The 13,988-nt window shown below is 42.6% G+C and overlaps 1 protein-coding gene across 2 annotated transcripts in view; it reads right to left on the minus strand.

The window, feature by feature from the left end:
* BRPF3 (bromodomain and PHD finger containing 3) overlaps positions 1-12,729 on the minus strand; it is a 55,602-nt gene extending 42,873 nt beyond the window's left edge. The window contains exon 1 of one of the 2 annotated variants that reach the window (XM_020795193.3): positions 12,591-12,729. The gene's annotated coding sequence lies outside the window, so the exon portion shown is untranslated. Of the gene's footprint in view, positions 1-12,200; positions 12,250-12,590 lie in introns of those variants that run through there. The other variant, XM_078392748.1, reaches the window with a different exon arrangement.
* Positions 12,730-13,988: the final 1,259 nt, after the last annotated feature.

Genomic DNA, 13,988 nt, shown 5'->3' on the forward strand with positions numbered 1-13,988 from the left:
CAAAAACCACATTCTTTCTTTGTTTTAACATAACTGGACTAAAACTGCAAAATGTTCTACACAAAAAGAACCTGGAAAAACTTAGCAGCAAGTGATTTTTATAGAGGATGTGGAAGGCTCAATTTATCATTAAGAAAAAAACCCTCAATTGATTTTCCATTTGTCATTGGTAGATACATTTTTTTCACTTTTAAGCAGGGTGGATTTGATTTAGATTTTTAAAAAACTGATTTTTTTTAAATTAAATTTTTGATTTAAATTGTGATTTGATTTTTTAAATCATTGATTTTTGTCCATCCTGCTTTTAAAGTGGAAAAATAAAGTCATATTGGACCCATTCAATCCAAGGTCTCCACCTAAGCCCCAACATTTTTGAAGCCTTTTTAACTCCTACCACTATAATAGCAATATATATGGTGTGGTGATGGTAGCAAAACTTGCCACTTCCAATCACAGAGTTGTATGCATCCACCTTGGTGGGTAGAGAGGGAGATTGTCACATATAGCAGCCCTCCAGCTGCTTAATATATTAAAGTATTAGCTGAAATCCAGTAGCATCAAGTTATGACATGTAAAACTGACAACATCATCAGCAACAGCCATTTTTGGGGAATTAAAAGTTTCTAATTCCTCCTCCCACCCAAAGGTTCTAAGGCTCCCTGGGAATCCCTTTCATCCCAGAAAATGATTGGGGACTGTAGGGTTGGAGGAAGTCTTCAGGTCCCCAGATGTTCTTGGACTACAGAAAGTCTGGCCAGCACAGCTAGTGGTGAAGGCTTCTAGGAGTTTTATTCTAAGAATATCTGAGGACTCAATGCTGGGAACCACTAGTATAATGGACAGAATGTCAGTCTAGGACTGAGACAATGCTCAAATCCCAATTATGCAGCGGAAACTAACTTTTTGAACATGTCACATACCTTAAAAACAGTATGGGAACATAACTGCAACAAATGAAAATATCCAGGATAGCTGTGAAGTTTGTTGGGTGATTGGGTGATAACTGGAAACAGGCTTTTTCTGCTGCTGTGCCCTTTTCTATTTTTCAGGCAAAGACATGTTTATTTACCCAAGCTCAAAAGAATAAAATATGAACTGGATACTGAACAACTTCTGTGCTGTTGTTCATGTCTGTGTATATTTTTTTTCATTGTGACTAAATCTTGGTGTTTTTAATTATATGTCACTCTTGTTTGCTATATTGGTTGAGATATTGTTGCTCAGCTTACTAAATTTCAGTAGAGTAGCCCACTGAATTTGGTGAATCAACTCCTCTTAATCATCAGCGATTCAAATGGACCTACTTTAGTTGTGACTTATTTAAGTGCAATATGTCACAACTAAAGCAGGCCCATTTGAATCAATGAAACACGGAGGGGTTAACTCACAAAATCCTCACTAATTTAATGGACTTACTTCACTGTATCTTACTATACTAAGAAACAGAATTCCAACCACTGAATAATAAGTCCTAACCTGAAAATAAGCCCTGGTATGATTTTTAGGATGCTCGTAATATAAGTTCTACCCCAAAAAATAAGCCCTAGTTAAGTGAAACCCCGCCCTCCATCATTGCGCAGCATTGTGCTGCAACCAGAAGATAACATGACTGTTTTTGGATAAATGTAGATTGTTGTACATGGAAAAAGAATAAATCATCCCCTCAAAATAAGCCCTATTGCGTTTTTTGGAACAAAAATTAATATAAGATGCTGTCTTATTTTCAGGGAAACATGGTAGTTTGCAGAAAAATTTTCAATAAAAAACAAAATAGTCAGAAGTTTATTCACATAATATTTTTAGAAACTAAAATAGTCCGCTTTGTAAATTAGATCTGTTCTCTTGTCTGGATTCTGTGGTGTACGTATGCTCTGCATTACTTCACAGAGGCAATTAATGAGTAGTTTTAGAAGAGGTAGCCGTGTTAGTCAGTGCAAGCATATCAGGCAAAATCCAAAGAACAAAACAGTACAAAACAAAAAAGACAAATACATGCGGCACTGAGCAGTTAGAATGCTTCCATTTGTTTCTGACAGTTCCTTGCATGTAGCCAAAACAATAACAGTAACTGTTGATTTTGCTAGACTTTTTCATACAGCACAGAACTAATTTAATCTCCTTTATGGCTGTCATAGCTAGCAAAACAACTAACTGATTAGATATAGTCCATGAGGAATTTTTATCAGAGCCCTTGTAGCCTTACCAAATTTTAACTATGGTATGATGAATCTTTTAACCTAGTTCCATTGGCAGATAGAAGAAAATAATTCTCAACTGTTTCAAAGCAGTGCAGTCTACTATCTTGTTATATGAGGGGGTGCTGATAAGTATTGAGCCTTCCCCAGAAAAAATTGAGCTCGGAAGCTATAAATTGCAGGGTGTATTGGCCAATTTGTCTGTATTCAATGGTGCAAAAATCAACTACCTATGATTTTAACTTATATTTCATGTTCAGGTCCAAAATGAACATGGCAGCACCTCCAGAAAAGTTCATTGTGGAAGAGCATAGGAGCATAATCAAGTTCCTGTTTCTCCAAGGGAAAGGTGCAAAGCAGATCCATGATGCAATGTCACAAACTATGGGTGACAGTGGCCCCTCATATGCAACAGTTAAACGTTGGGTTGTCAATTTTAAAACTGGCCATTTCGGTGTTGAAAGTGAGAAACTCAGTAGAAGGCCTGTTTCTATCTCTATGCCTGCAAATGTGACAGCCATCCATGACATGATCGTAGAGGACCGCCGAATATCAGCCAAAAGTATTGCTATATACAGTGGTGCCCTGCTAGACGCTTACCGCGCTGAACGACAAAATCGCTTGACAATGACTTTTTTGCAATCGCAAAACAATGTTTCCTATGGGGGATTTTCGCTTTACGTTGATTAGGTCCTTGCTTCACGAACCATTTGTTCGCAAAATGATTTTTCCGACTCCGCAAAATGGCTTCCCTTTGCAAAATGGCTGACTTCTCTTCACAAAATGGCTGTTTTCTGGACATAAGATTCACAAAACAGTGATTTTAAACAGCTGATCGGCGCTTCTCTATGGGCGATCTTCGCTGGACGACGAGGTATTTCCCCATTGGAACGCATTAATCATTTTTCAATGCATTCCAATGGGTTTTTTCGCATGACGACGATTTCGCTGTACAGAGATTTTAATGGAATGGATTATTGTTGTCATGCGGGACACCACTGTATCTGAGAATATCACGTGAGTGACTTGGTGCCATTATCCACAACGACTTGGAAATGAGAAAGCTAGCAGCAAAGTGGATCCCCAAACATTTCACAACTGAACAAAAGAGGAAATGTGTGGAGTCATAAGTGGCTGTTTTGGAACATTTTGCAAGAAATGAGTCAGATTTCCTGGGCAAACTGGTAACTGGTGATGAGACATGGATCTACTGCTATGATCCTGAGACAAAGGAACAGTCTAAGGAACGGAGGCACAGTGGTTCCCCCAGGCCAAAGAAGTTCCAAGTGCAAAGGTCGGTGTAGAAGCAAATGGCAACTTTTTTGGGATAAGAAGGGAGTTCTGCTGGTGGACTACCTCCAACAGGGTTCAACCATCAATGCAAAATATTACTGTACTTTATTGACAAAACTGAGGCAAAACATCAAGGAAAAACGTTGAAAGCTCTCCAAAGATGTCATCCTGTTGCATGACAACACCTCATCACACACTGCAGGTGAAACAATAGCAAGACTGACGTCCTTAGGATTTCAAGTGATGCCCCATCCACCCTATTCTCCCGACCTGGCTCCTTCTGACTATTATCTGTTCCCCAAACTCAAAAAACACCTAAAGGGAGAACGATTTGGGAGTGTTCTGGAGGCAACTAATGCTGCAAATGAGTGGTTACACCAGCAGTCGGAAGAATTTTATTTGCAGGTACTTAAGAAGCTGCAGGATAGATGTCACAAGTGCACTGACTTTCTGGGGGAATATGTAGAATAGTGTGGCAGTTACAGCTTCCTAGCTCAATTTTTTTCTGGGAAAGGATCAATACTTGTCAGTACTCCCTCGTATTTCTTGCCTAAATGCATACAGGTGACACGCTTACTCTTAACTGATATCTACCTCACTATACTGCCTACCTACCAGCGAAGGGGTCAGCTGTACAGCAAAATAAGCATCTAGCCACTTGAACTACTGTCTTTAAAAAGTCATTCTTCACTACAAAATGTAAGCATTTTTGGCTTACAGCATTTACTATCTAGTTGTATTACCATACCAACACTCTAATCCAACCAAGTGGCTATATAAGACAGGCACTGCTCTGTTTTGTATTACTGTATTGTTCTGTGTATAAGACACACACACTCATTTTTCTAACCCAAATTTTCTTTCTTTGCAAGAAAGTGGAGGAGGAAAGTGATTCCTGCTTTCCCCCTACATTTTTGTTGCAAAAAGCAGCTTTCCCCCTCCACGTTTTGCAAAGAAAATTGAGGCAGAAAGCAATTCCTGGTTTCCCCCTATACATTAATTGCAAACGTTTTGCAGAAATCGCTTTCCCCCTCTATTTTCTTTGCAAAAAGTGGAGGGGGAAAGCTGCTTTTTGCAACAAAAATGTAGGGACAAAGTAGGAATCGCTTTCCACCTCCATTTTCTTTGCAAAACGTGGAGGGGGAAAGCAGGGATCAAAGCACTTTGATCCCTCCCTCCCTCTCTCCTTACTTTCAAGTATAAAACAACCCTCAATTTTTCCTTTAATTATTTTAGGGGAAAGTGTCATTTTATACACAGGAAAACATGGTACTCTGTTTTTCATTGATCACACTACGCTCATGCAAAATTAGCATTTTGGGAATTTTAATTATAAAGAATATTGACAGTTGACATTAACAAATGTTTTCATGTGATTTTTTTAAAGCTTTCTTTTCCTGTTATACGATGTCATTCCTCCTTAATAGTCATATTCAGCAAATGGTACTTGTGGGCAAAGTGTAACTTTTTGTTTGGTTTGGTTCAGTTTGTGTCTGAGAAAAGGATGCCTCTAACGCTGGCTGAATGGGCATCATGACATAAAATGCTTGGTTGCTCAGGAAACAGTACAGTTTGCTGTCCAACTTCTGTGAGAGAGGCCAAAGCTGCCAGTTTGGCTAAAATTAAAACCTGAAATAGGTTGACTGAAAACTATAGTAAAATCTTACACAAAGAATGTAAAGCTTGTAGGCAATGGATAGAGAAGGAAGCCTGAGGAAGAGGGCTGATGACACTAGAACCTGAGACAAAGTGTTGGGAAATGGTTCTGCAGCAGCAGAAAAGAGAGTTTATTACTGTATGTAGCTATATCTATAAGTCTATGTACTCTCCATATATCTATAGGCAACAGGAAGAAGCATATTTCCTCATTTCCTATTGCATTGTAATAGGATAGGTTTTGCTGTATAAGCTGTTTGATAGGCTGAAACTCTGCTGAAAGTAGGCGTTCTTATAGGCAATAAATCACTCTGACAGTGGCTGGAGAGAGCTGAGCTGATAAAGTTGAGGGAGAAACCGAAAGAGAAAATAGAAGAACACTGCAGAGAGAAGCTGTGAGGCAGTTCAGTATTCTCCCCAGCTAACAGAAAGAACAGTCTCTCCCCAGCAAACTGAAAGAGCTAAACAAAGCGAAGTCTTCTGTCTTTGGGAGTCATTTATTTTTCAGCACACACTTTCTTCGAGCCGGCCTCGCAATAAGTGGTGCTCCCGTGTGATCGAACGTAAGAAAAGGGCCATCAATCTTCAGTTACGACCACAGAACGACGGTACTTGTGTTCTGCCCTACCACCTCGCTCTGCACGAGCTCAGCGCGCTAATCATCCTTTTAAAGGATCCCAAAGGGTGAGTAGGTTGGTCAAATTCAGATACATACAATGGGCTCAGGATTATCCCAAGACCAAAAGGCTTTCGTAGATGAACTGTTCTTTCTAATTACAAGCCATGGCCACCCAGCCACAAAGAAAGAGCTGGAAGACTTAGTTTTGGCCATATATTCATGTTGTCCATGGGTCCCTGAGAGTGGCACCCTTGACTTAGAACAATGGATGAAGATTGGGAGCACATTTCAAAACGACCCAAAAATTACTTCACACATTCTTTTTAGTTGGTGCAAAGTGAGGGCTTCTCTTAAGAACCTTTCCCCAAGGAACATCCTTTTCAATCAACAAATGGAATGTGGGGCTATGTCCATGTACCCTCCTTTGCCACAGATACTACCTCCAGCACCTAGTGCATCCCTATTGCCTTCTGCACCTCCATTGCCTTCTCAGTATGATTCCTACCACAGTAGGAAGAAGCCTCCTGATAAACTGGACAATGATGACTTTAGCACTCCTGACCTATTTCTACAAAATGACCACAATGCACCTTTAAGAACAACCCCTGTGGTAACCCCGATTGCAGCTTCTCTGTCTGCTGCGCTAATTGACTCTGGGGATACAGCACACCCAATGATTTCTGCATTTCCCATCATCCGGGGGACCCCTGCTGTCGCTGCAATTCCTGCTGCGGGCGGGAATGCTGCGATCCCTGGTGCAGCCGCGGTCCCAGACCGATATGAACCCATCCCAATGAAACTGATCAAGGACTTGTTGCAGGCTGTTAAAGAATATGGCCCTCATGCACCCTACACCAAAGCCTTACTGGAAAATTTGTCAGAACAGAAGCTGACACCTAATGATTGGAAACTGGTTGTTCGTTCATTATTGCCTCCAGCTCAGTCGCTGTTAATTTTGGATGAAATGCGACACTTGGCAACGGAGCAAGCTGAACAAAATGCCCAGTCAAACCAAGCAGTCATAAACAGGGTTACCAGGGATCAACTTATTGGTGATGGGCAGTTCCAAACAACAGCTCAACAACTTGGCCTTTCAGACCTTGCCATTGAACAGCTTGCCAAAATTATGAAAAAAGCATGGGCTAAGTTGCCAGTGTCTACTGAGGGGCCATCACCTGGGTTTACAACCATTCGACAAGGCCCTAAGAATCATTCTCTGACTTTGTTAGTCGCCTGATTACAGCAATAGAAAGGCAAATTGATAACCATAAGGCACGTTCTATGCTTCAAAAACAGCTGGCCTTTGAAAATGCTAATGATGACTGCAGAAAGGCACTGACTCCCATTTATAGCAACCCAGAAACCACTATTCAGGATATGTTAAGAGTCTGTCAAAATGTGGGGTCTATTTCTCATAAGGCAGCTATGTATGCTGCAGCACAACAAGCATCTATACCAAAGCTTCCTCAACTGAAGATTCCATCTACTCTGACCTTAGTACAATTACAAAGCCTACTAGGAAATATTAATTGGGCTAGACCTTTCCTGGCTCTCACCACGAAAGAACTTTCTCCATTATTCGACGCTCTCTCTGGTCACACATCGCCGGCGGATGTCCTTCCTATCACAGAGCCAATGAAGCAAGCGTTTCAATTTGTTTCTCACCGCCTTAAACTTCAAGCCGTTGATCGACTACCTCCAAACTCTTCTCATCTTTCATGTGCTATTTTATCTACTCCTTCACTCCCTACAGCCATCCTGTATGCTCCTGTCACGTCTGAAAGGATTGCCATAATTGAATGGTTGCATCTTCCTCACACACCTTCTCGCAAACTCTATCCATTTGTCACAGCTGTGGCAGACCTGTTTTCTAAGGCCCGTTCTCGTTGTGTTCAGTTGATTGGTTCTGATATTGACTGTGTTTATTTTTCTTTCAGGCAAGGGGATGCTGAACGTCTTCTACAAAATTCAGTTGATTTTCAAATTGCATACGCCGACTTTCTTGGCAAAATCATTCCTAATCCTCCAAAGGACAAACGTATAACTTTGCTGTCTCTTGTTCCCTATACTTTAACCACTTGCTTTGCAGATCATCCATTGCCTACAGCGACTACCGTGTTCACGGATGGCTCACCAAGCAAGGGCGTTGTCACCTGGCAGGACGAAAGTGGTAACTGGGTTCCTCAATTTACATCTTCTCATACTTCTGCTCAACGGTCGGAACTTGCTGCTGTTATTCTTGCCTTTCAAATATTTGCTCACCAGGACTTTAACCTAATTGTGGACACTCAGTACGTATTTCGACTACTGTTGCATTTGCCTTTCTCCTATCTTGCTCCCTCGATGGACAAGGAACTGTATGACTTGTTTTCCACTTTGCAGTCTCTGCTTCAGTCACGCATCAATCAGTGTTTTGTTTTTCACATTCGCTCCCATTCTAATTTGCCTGGGTTCCTTGTCCAGGGAAATGCGGTGGCGGATTCATTTTTACATGACATCCCTGAGACCTTTCACCTTTTTGATGATCCTATTTCTTCGCATGGGATGTTTCATCAATCTGCTAAGACTCTTCATAAACAGTTTAATATTCCCATGGCTCAAGCTCGGGACATCATCTCAGCCTGTTCATCCTGTACTACCTCTCCTTTGAATCTGCCTTTTGATGCTGTTAACCCCCGTGGAGAACATTCTAATGAGATTTGGCAAATGGACGTAACTCATACTCCATTGTTGTCCCCGTTCTCTAAGCTTCATCTCACTGTTGACACTTATTCAGGTTTTATTTGGGCGACACCAATGAAAGGAGAAACTACTAGACACGTCATCCAGCATTGTGTTCGCACGTTTGCTGTCATGGGCCGACCAGACTTGATCAAAACTGACAATGGGCCGGCTTATGTTTCAGATGCCTTTTCTCAGTTTTGTAAACAATGGGGAATTAGGCTTAAACATGGGATTCCTTTCAACTCTACAGGTCAAGCAATTGTAGAGCATGCTCATTTAACCTTTAAATCCCTTCTTCAGAAACAGACCTCTGGGAAGAATGTTCCTGTAGTTGACATCCCTATAGCTGTTGCTCATGTATTGTACACATTAAACTTTTTGCTGTTTCCTCACAATAGGAACCACACTCCTGTTGAGCTTCATTTTAGGTCCCAGGAGCAGCTGCCGCGACCCTTGGTGTCATATCGTCAGCCACCGGACCCTACCTGGAAGGGCCCGGCCGAGCTGATCACCTGGGGACGTGGATATGCGGCGATTGCTTTGGACAAAGGAGCTGTGTGGATTCCTGCACGATGTGTTCGACCATGGCGCACTGCGCTTCCAAAGGAAATTGTAGACTCATAATGTGCTTAGTGTTATTATTGATCTTTTCCTGCGGTCAGAGTATTTCTTTAGGACCATGGCAGGACAATTAATATTTTAAAGAGATAAGTAAGGTGTCTGAAATTCTGAAGTGGCGCTACCTGGAATTATCGCAGTTTACTAAAGTTATCTAATTTCACTGAAGCCATGTTTAATGATACCATCCGTGCTTTAAAGCTTGTAAATTCAGAGCTCAGTGAACTATGTTCAGTTGCGTTGCAGAATCGCCAAGCTTTAGATGTCATGTTAGCGGACCTGGTTGCATACCCTTGTTATGTATCTCATTATTATAATTGTAATTTTAGTTATTTAATGTTGCGTTATTCAATGTTTGCTTGCTCTTGTATCTACACTGCTATCCTACTGTCGTTGAACCGTCCCATCAGATTCTCTTAGCCCTAGCAATTGTATCAGGCTAGATGACTATAATCCTTTGCTTAAATAAACAACGGAGGGAATGTTGGGAAATGGTTCTGCAGCAGCAGAAAAGAGAGTTTATTACTGTATGTAGCTATATCTATAAGTCTATGTACTCTCCATATATCTATAGGCAACAGGAAGAAGCATATTTCCTCATTTCCTATTGCATTGTAATAGGATAGGTTTTGCTGTATAAGCTGTTTGATAGGCTGAAACTCTGCTGAAAGTAGGCGTTCTTATAGGCAATAAATCACTCTGACAGTGGCTGGAGAGAGCTGAGCTGATAAAGTTGAGGGAGAAACCGAAAGAGAAAATAGAAGAACACTGCAGAGAGAAGCTGTGAGGCAGTTCAGTATTCTCCCCAGCTAACAGAAAGAACAGTCTCTCCCCAGCAAACTGAAAGAGCTAAACAAAGCGAAGTCTTCTGTCTTTGGGAGTCATTTATTTTTCAGCACACACTTTCTTCGAGCCGGCCTCGCAATAACAAAGAGATACTAATAGGAGAGGGGAACTCTGAAGAAATTTTCCAGAGTCTAAAATCAAAGGTGACAGTGAGAAAGCAGGAAAACAGGTCAAGAGACATTGTTGAAGAAAACTGTGCACATCAGGAAGTGTTTTTTAAAATCAGAAATCTGAAGGCAAGTGTGGGTGGTGAAGACAGTGGATTGATTAAAGAGATGACAGAGGGAACAAATGGGACCATGACTTTTTGGCACAGATGAGCCCATAGTCCAAGTAAGAGGGCCTGCTATTTCAGGATGAGTCATCTCTTCTTTTACAGCAAGAAGAAAGCAAGCAGGCAGGTTGGATGCTGAAGAGAAAGCAAGTTACTACATCTAGACCAGTGGTTCTTAACGTGGGCGATAATGCCCCCCAGGGGGCGATTTCATTTTTCAGGGGGGCGGTAGAACGAAAAGGGGCGGTGTGGGGGCGCTGGAGCAGAAAGGGGGCGGTAGGGGGGCTCTGGAGCAAGCCAAACCTTCCTCCAATCTTAATTCAGTTTCAGAGTTTTTGTCTTGAAATTTTTACTTCCTGCATTGTGGTTTGTTTTTATGCCCTTTTTATATTTCTTTTTGCGTCTTAAAATTCGCTTGCAACTAAATCATTAAATGTTACATTTTGGGGGCATTTCATTTTCTTGTAATTGAATTTTGTTTTCAGGGGTCATTGGATTTAAGTGTAATAAAATAATCAAATAATCAAATAATTAATTAATTAATTAATTAAATAATTAAATAAATAAATAAATAAATAAATAAATAAGATATCATCACTGCGTGGAGGGGGGCAATGATAACTTCCTCAATGGGTCAAGGGGGCGTTTCTTTCAAAAAGGTTAAGAACCACTGATCTAGACTCTTACAACCCTGACAGGTGGAAATTGCCCATTTTCACTTCTCCTGAACTGAAGCATTGTAACCAGACAATCCTAAGGAGCAATGGGGATCTAAAGACAAAGTGCTGAAGATGAAGCTGATGTACAGATTTGACTTAACTAGCCAATTCTTTGACTACTGTATAGGCATCTAGTGAATATTTAATGAATTGGGATTAAATCTGCAGTTTTAGGACAGGAACTTCCTGAGGCAGACAAAAAGTAAAGAACCACAAGTACTGCTACTAATAGCAATGTTCTGTGAAGTATATTATGACTTATGGTGACTGTTCTTTCGAGGTATACTCAGAAATGGTTAACCGTTCCCTTCTTTTGAGAGCACCCTGGGACTATGCAGATGTTCAAGGCTACACTACCTGGCTATATTCCCAGGAAGCACAGTGAGAAATCAAACTCCAAACCTTCTACTCACAAAATGTGTTTCATGCTCTAGGTTGTTGTTGTTGTTTTTTCTCCCTTCTTGGCACAGATCAAATGTAAGCAATGAAAAAACATCATCAGTGCACATTTTCCTCCCTTGGAATGTTCTAAGAGGAGCTAAAACTAATTCCTTGAGTTGTTGTGATTACCCAGGAGATCAATCCTGCTGTTTTAATGAACTCCCAAAATTAAGGAAGCCCTTAAGTTACAATCTGTAGGCTCTCAATGTCATTGTAGTGACAAAACATAAACTCAACTCTCTTAGCAAGTCTTTCATTCTGGCTCATAGAAGTGAAACCAGCCAAGGAAGAAGGCTGTGCCACAGAGGTCAGAAATGGGTCATGTTCTCCACAGGGAGGGAATTCCCCACCATTGACTTGAGGAATGTGAATTCGTGCCACTTTGGAGTAAAATCTAATTAACGTTTTGTGCCCATGAGTTATCTTCTAATCCCAGTAATCATGCACTGAACTAAGTCGAGAGTCCCAGCAGCAACCCTTCACGATAGGTCTGACTGCATAAACACTGTCAAATCCCGAGTGTATGATGGGAAGCCCCCCTCCAAAGAAACAGCCCCAGAAGAGGCCTTGTCACAAAAACTGTTTTTTGTGGAAACACACTGAAATGTGTCACAATTCAGGCCTTTTTTGCGTGACAGAGCAAGCAATAACCTTGCTCTGCGAAATGCAAGGCACACAGAAATAGACGCGGTAAGTAAAGGCGGCTTAAGTACACATTTCCTCACATCTGCGAGTCCCTCTGAGGGGGAAATCCCTGGACTAATTACACGACAGGTAAAAGAAACAGAAATAGTCAGACTTCTATTGGATATTACCGCTGTCCATCCTCCTCCATCACGGCCCACAGCAGCGCCCAGCGTGCGGGCGGGAGCGACGTGTCCCAGGCTACACCAATAGGAAAGGAGAAGGTGGGCGTGGCCAATGGTGTCCCGGTTATGAAGGCGAACAAGATGGCGGGGATCGGCTTTCCCGTCCCCCCCGCGATCTTTCTCGCTCTTTTTCCTCACCCGCGGTTTACGGCGCTAAGGAGACAGAGCCGCCCGGCAGTTTTGAGGGCACCAGGCCTCTGTAGTTTCGTCAAATCCCCGTCCCATCCAGCCCGGTCACCTTCCCGCGACCCTGGGGCTATAGCTGAGGGAAGGAGGGAGGAAAGGAAGGGGTTTACGGGCGCCGGGGATAGTGGAAGTGGTGTTGGTTCTACTTGCCTGGGCCGCCGCCTTGTCCTTCTCCGCGGCGGCACCGGGTCTTCCGCGGGTAGACGAGTTTGCACCGTCGGCAAGGGGGGAGGGGGGACAAAATGTCGGCTCAGCCCGTGTCTCCTCAGCGCCGCCCCCTCATGCCCGCGGCTCCTTGCCCGCTTGGCCTCGCTGCCACTCGCTTCAGCGCCTCTGCCGCGGTTTCGGCTCCTGTTGCGGGGCGGGGGGGGGGGAAGGAAGCGAGAAAAGGCAAGATGGAGGCGGTGGTGGCGGCAGCAGCGGGAGCGCAGCCCGGCCAAACGATGGAGAGAGGGAAGGGGGGGAGGGAAGGAGGCGACGAGGGAGGGGGCTGCACCGCGCTCAGCTCTCTTTCGCTACCCCCCCCGGACAGGGACCGCCCCCCCTTGCGTTTCCTCCCTGGACACAAATCTTGGAGGCCCTGGGGCAGCGGTCAGGGCGGTGGGGTGGGGGGTGAGGGAGAGAGAATATATGCTAGTAAACCCTGCTCTAGAGTGGGCTACCTTTTGGGACTAGTGCTCACGGGCGTGTTGTGTTTAATTACGAGTGGGGGAGGGGCGCTTTAGACTGGCAGTCTTTGGGGCAGTTTGGGGACTAATTTGACTCCTGGCAATAGGGGAATTAGTTTTACCAGTCGTACTTGGGATCATTTTGGTATAGTGATCTAAAAACTTACTCATGCCCAGATTCCTCCAGGATGTCATTTCTGGATTGTATGTGGATGAATCTAATATGCAGGGAGCCACACATTAAACTTTTTAACACGTGTGATGATCTGCAGGCATATGCTCTGAATAGGTTTGTCCAGTAAATTAAGGGGCTTGGAGGATTACCTAGTGATTTTGTATGTGACGTTTGCAGGGATACCTGCAAGTGAGTCATTGTTATTTGATGTGAAGCAAGTCTACTTAGAAACAGTACAGCAGATGGTAAACATGTGTTTCACTGTGCCAGTTTAGGTAACAACTCATAGGCTGGCAAATGTATGAAAATGTTCTAGGAAGGTAGTACGTACAATCCGTACACAATTTTTGCATCTCTGCTCTTGCACATCAGTAGTGGAGAATCTTTTCTCCGTTTTTCTGTTTATACCTGCAGTGTAATAGAATTGGTCATACAAGATGTATATGGTCACAAACTGGCCAAGTAAATAGTGACATGCAAAAATCTGGGCTAATAAGATTTGACTGGTCAAGCTGATGCAGAGTTATGTTGCATTAAATCATTTTGGGTATCATTCTATTTTTGCTATGCTACCAAGTATAGTTATGGATAGGTGTAGTTGCTTTGGAGCCAAACCCAAGCTTTTCTCATGTATGCTAACTCCCTCTAAATATATTATGAAATACTATGAAATCTTTTGTAAACCTTTACATAAATTGATTCCAA

This window comes from Pogona vitticeps, chromosome 4 (genome assembly GCF_051106095.1).
Source record: "Pogona vitticeps strain Pit_001003342236 chromosome 4, PviZW2.1, whole genome shotgun sequence".
Lineage (NCBI taxonomy): Eukaryota > Metazoa > Chordata > Lepidosauria > Squamata > Agamidae > Pogona > Pogona vitticeps.